General features: G+C 45.1%; 2 long non-coding RNA genes across 5 annotated transcripts in view; one reads left to right on the forward strand and one right to left on the reverse strand.

Moving 5' to 3' along the window:
- Positions 1-1,145: 1,145 nt before the first annotated feature.
- LOC127927454 (uncharacterized) overlaps positions 1,146-5,000 on the reverse strand; it is a 50,984-nt gene continuing 47,129 nt past the window's right edge. Inside the window, exons 3-4 of the long non-coding RNA XR_008127576.1 lie at positions 2,649-2,824; positions 1,146-1,239 (exon numbers count right to left, since the gene is read on the reverse strand). This is a non-coding gene — a long non-coding RNA (uncharacterized LOC127927454). The remainder of the gene's footprint in view (positions 1,240-2,648; positions 2,825-5,000) is intronic.
- On the forward strand, positions 2,944-4,681 carry LOC127927455 (uncharacterized). Of its 4 annotated transcripts, XR_008127579.1 has the most exons (5): positions 2,944-3,466; positions 3,537-3,595; positions 3,845-3,930; positions 4,006-4,263; positions 4,524-4,681. It is a non-coding gene; the product is annotated as an uncharacterized LOC127927455 (long non-coding RNA). The 4 variants fall into 4 exon arrangements; XR_008127577.1 differs by lacking the exon at positions 2,944-3,466 and having other exon boundaries at positions 3,479-3,595; XR_008127578.1 differs by lacking the exon at positions 3,845-3,930 and having other exon boundaries at positions 2,944-3,552.

A 5,000-nucleotide genomic window follows, 5' to 3' on the forward strand; every position in this document is an offset into this window, starting at 1 on the left:
TAAGTAACACAGGTAACATGTAAACAGAATAATAAGTAGAACAGGTAATAATAAGTAGGACAGAATAATACAGTAGGACAGAATAATAAGTAGGACAGAATAATAAGTAGGACAGAATAATATGTAACACAGAATAATAAGTAGGACAGAATATAATACAGTAGTAACAGAATAATACAGTAACAGAATAATAAGTAGGACAGAATAATAAGTAACACAGTAAACAGAATACATGTAGGACAGTAACAGAATAATAAGTAGGACAGAACATTAACACAGGTAGGACAGGTAACATGTGAACAGAATAATAAGTAACACAGGTAATAATTAGGACAGAATAACAAGTAAACAGAATAATAAGTAGGACAGAATAATAAGTAGGACAGAATGTTTTCCTCTGACCTGTTTCTTCAGAATAATAAGTAGGACAGAATAATAGGACAGTAGTAGGACAGAATAATAAGTAGGACAGTAATAGAACAGGTAACAGAATAATAAGTAGGACAGAATAATAAGTAGGACAGAATAATAAGTAGGACAGAATAATAAGTAGGACAGAATAATAAGTAGGACAGAATAATAAGTAGGACAGAATAATAAGTAGAACAGAATAATAAGTAGGACAGAATAATAAGTAGGACAGAATAATAAGTAGGACAGAATAATAAGTAGGACAGAATAATAAGTAGAACAGAATAATAAGTAGGACAGAATAATAAGTAGGACAGAATGTTTTCCTCTGACCTGTTTCTTCAGAATAATAAGTAGGACAGAATAATAAGTAGGACAGAATAATAAGTAGGACAGAATAATAAGTAGGACAGAATAATAAGTAGGACAGAATAATAAGTAGGACAGAATAATAAGTAGGACAGAATAATAAGTAGGACAGAATAATAAGTAGGACAGAATAATAAGTAGAACAGAATAATAAGTAGGACAGAATAATAAGTAGGACAGAATAATAAGTAGGACAGAATAATAAGTAGGACAGAATAATAAGTAGAACAGAATAATAAGTAGGACAGAATAATAAGTAGGACAGAATGTTTTCCTCTGACCTGTTTCTTCAGAATAATAAGTAGGACAGAATATTAAGTAGGACAGAATAATAACTGACAGAATGTTTTCCTCTGGACAGAGAGACAGTTTCTTGTCGTTGTCGGGGACATGGCTGAAGAACTCACAGGCCTGCCAGAACACAATATTCTCCTCGCTAAACTCCTTCTTCAGGAACTCCTAATGGGTCAGAAACACAGACTCCTAATGGGTCAGAACCACAGACTCCTAATGGGTCAGAACCACAGACTCCTAACCACATAGAGACTCCTAATGGGTCAGAAACATCAGAACCACAGAGAGAGACCTAATGGGTCAGAAACACAGAGAGACTCCTAATGGGTCAGAAACACAGAGAGACTCCTAATGGGTCAGAAACACAGAGAGACTCCTAATGGGTCAGAAACACAGAGAGACTCCTAATGGGTCAGAACAGAAACACAGAGAGACTCCTAATGGGTCAGAACACAGAGACTCCTAATGGGTCAGAAACACAGAGAGACTCCTAATGGGTCAGAACCATAGAGAGACTCCTAATGGGTCAGAAACACAGAGAGACTCCTAATGGGTCAGAACCACAGAGAGACTCCTAATGGGTCAGAAACACAGAGAGACTCCTAATGGGTCAGAAACACAGAGAGACTCCTAATGGGTCAGAAACACAGAGAGACTCCTAATGGGTCAGAACCACAGAGAGACTCCTAATGGGTCAGAACCACAGAGAGACTCCTAATGGGTCAGAACCACAGAGAGACTCCTAATGGGTCAGAAACACAGAGAGACTCCTAATGGGTCAGAAACACAGAGACCTAATGGGTCAGAACCACAGAGAGACCTAATGGGTCAGAAACATAGAGACTCCTAATGGGTCAGAACCACAGAGAGACTCCTAATGGGTCAGAAACACAGAGAGACTCCTAATGGGTCAGAAACACAGAGAGACTCCTAATGGGTCAGAAACACAGAGAGACTCCTAATGGGTCAGAAACACAGAGAGACTCCTAATGGGTCAGAAACACAGAGAGACTCCTAATGGGTCAGACACACAGAGAGACTCCTAATGGGTCAGAACCACAGAGAGACTCCTAATGGGTCAGAAACACAGACTCCTAATGGGTCAGAACCACAGAGAGACTCCTAATGGGTCAGACACACAGAGAGACTCCTAATGGGTCAGAACCACAGAGATACTCCTAATGGGTCAGAAACACAGAGAGACTCCTAATGGGTCAGACACACAGAGAGAGACTCCTAATGGGTCAGAACCACAGAGAGACTCCTAATGGGTCAGAACCACAGAGAGACTCCTAATGGGTCAGAAACCAATGGGTCAGAGAGACTCTAATGGGTCAGACACACAGAGAGACCTAATGGGTCAGACACCAGAGAGACTCCTAATGGGTCAGAACCACAGAGAGACTCCTAATGGGTCAGAACCACAGAGAGACTCCTAATGGGTCAGAACCACAGAGACTCCTAATGGGTCAGAACCACACAGACTCCTAATGGGTCAGAACCACAGAGAGACTCCTAATGGGTCAGAACCACAGAGTCAGACTCTTAATGGTGTGTGTGTGTGTGTTACGTACTGAGAAGTATCTGACTCCGACCGGGTCCTGCAGCAGTCTCTCAAAGCAGGCCGCCCAGCTGGCCACCCGTCTCTCTGTGTGACGACGCGTCGATGGCACTGGACACTGGGTAGGCTGGCATTACTGTTCAGACTGTTGTCACTACCACAGCCCTGTAAGGTCAACACTGTTCAACTCTGGAGGGAGTGAGAGACAGAGAGAGACAGCAGAGAGAGACAGACAGAGAGTCTCTCTGAGAGAGAGCAGACAGACAGACAGACAGAGAGAGAGAGAGAGAGAGAGAGAGAGAGAGAGAGAGAGAGAGAGAGAGAGAGAGAGAGAGAGAGAGACAGACAGACAGAGACAGAGAGAGAGAGAGAGAGAGAGAGAGAGAGAGAGAGAGACAGAGAGACAGAGAGAGAGAGAGAGAGAGAGAGAGAGAGAGAGAGAGAGAGAGAGAGAGACAGAGAGAGACAGACAGACAGAGAGACAGAGAGAGAGAGAGAGAGAGAGAGAGAGAGAGAGAGAGAGAGAGAGAGAGAGAGAGAGAGAGAGAGAGAGAGAGAGAGAGAGAGAGAGAGAGAGAGAGAGAGAGAGAGAGAGAGAGAGAGAGAGAGGAGAGATGTTAACACATTACTGTTCCGACTGTTGTCACTACCACAGCCCTGCAGGTCAACACTGTTCAGCTCTGGAGAACATTAACATACGGGTGTATCCCTGTACAAACCCTCCTGTAGAGAAACCCTCCTGTAGGTTTTAACTCCAACCCTGTTCCTGGAGAGAAACCCTCCTGTAGGTTTTAACTCCAACCCTGTTCCTGGAGAGAAACCCTCCTGTAGGTTTTAACTCCAACCCTGTTCCTGGAGAGAAACCCTCCTGTAGGTTTTAACTCCAACCCTGTTCCTGGAGAGAAACCCTCCTGTAGGTTTTAACTCCAACCCTGTTCCTGGAGAGAAACCCTCCTGTAGGTTTTAACTCCAACCCTGTTCCTGGAGAGAGACCCTCCTGTAGAGAAACCCTCCTGTAGAGAAACCCTCCTGTAGGTTTTAACTCCAACCCTGTTCCTGGAGAGAGACCCTCCTGTAGAGAAACCCTCCTGTAGGTTGTAACTCCAACCCTGTTCCTGAGAGAAACCCTCCTGTAGGACTCCAACCCTGAGAGACCCTCCTGTAGGTTTTAACTCCAACCCTGTTCCTGGAGAGTGACCCCTCCTGCAGGTTTTAACTCCAACCCTGTTCCTGGAGAGAAACCCTCCTGTAGGTTTTAACTCCAACCCTGTTCCTGGAGAGAAACCCTCCTGTAGGTTTTAACTCCAACCCTGTTCCTGGAGAGAAACCCTCCTGTAGAGAAACCCTCCTGTAGAGAAACCCTCCTGTAGGTTTTAACTCCAACCCTGTTCCTGGAGAGAGACCCTCCTGTAGGTTGTAACTCCAACCCTGTTCCTGGAGAGAAACCCTCCTGTAGGTTTTAACTCCAACCCTGTTCCTGGAGAGAGACCCTCCTGTAGGTTTTAACTCCAACCCTGTTCCTGGAGAGAAACCCTCCTGTAGGTTTTAACTCCAACCCTGTTCCTGGAGAGAGACCCTCCTGTAGGTTTTAACTCCAACCCTGTTCCTGGAGAGAGACCCTCCTGTAGGTTTTAACTCCAACCCTGTTCCTGGAGAGAAACCCTCCTGTAGAGAAACCCTCCTGTAGGTTTTAACTCGAACCCTGTTCCTGGAGAGAGACCCTCCTGTAGGTTTTAACCCAACCCTGTTTTTAACTCCAACCCTGTTCCTGTAAACCCTGTTCCTGACCCTCCTAGGTTTTAACTCCAACCCTGTTCCTGGAGAGAAACCCTCCTGTAGGTTTTAACTCCAACCCTGTTCCTGGAGAGAAAGACCCTCCTGTTCCTAGGTTTTAACTCCAACCCTGTTCCTGGAGAGAGACCCTCCTGTAGGTTTTAACTCCAACCCTGTTCCTGGAGAGAGACCCTCCTGTAGGTTGTAACTCCAACCCTGTTCCTGGAGAGAGACCCTCCTGTAGGTTGTAACTCCAACCCTGTTCCTGGAGAGAGACCCTCCTGTAGGTTGTAACTCCAACCCTGTTCCTGGAGAGAAACCCACCTGTAGGTTGTAACTCCAACCCTGTTCCTGGAGAGAAACCCTCCTGTAGGTTGTAACTCCAACCCTGTTCCTGGAGAGAGACCCTCCTGTAGGTTGTAACTCCAACCAACAGTGGTCTTCATACTGGTATGTAAACGATGGTCTGTCTATCTCCAAAGCCAGTATCTCGACCACCAGAGGAACTGAGATCTGTTTCCTGTTCACAGTGACGTCTTCCTCCAAGCTAGAGTAACACTCCTCCCAGACTATCCATCTACACAAGAGTGTA

This window comes from Oncorhynchus keta, unplaced genomic scaffold (genome assembly GCF_023373465.1).
Source record: "Oncorhynchus keta strain PuntledgeMale-10-30-2019 unplaced genomic scaffold, Oket_V2 Un_scaffold_14265_pilon_pilon, whole genome shotgun sequence".
Classification (NCBI taxonomy): domain Eukaryota; kingdom Metazoa; phylum Chordata; class Actinopteri; order Salmoniformes; family Salmonidae; genus Oncorhynchus; species Oncorhynchus keta.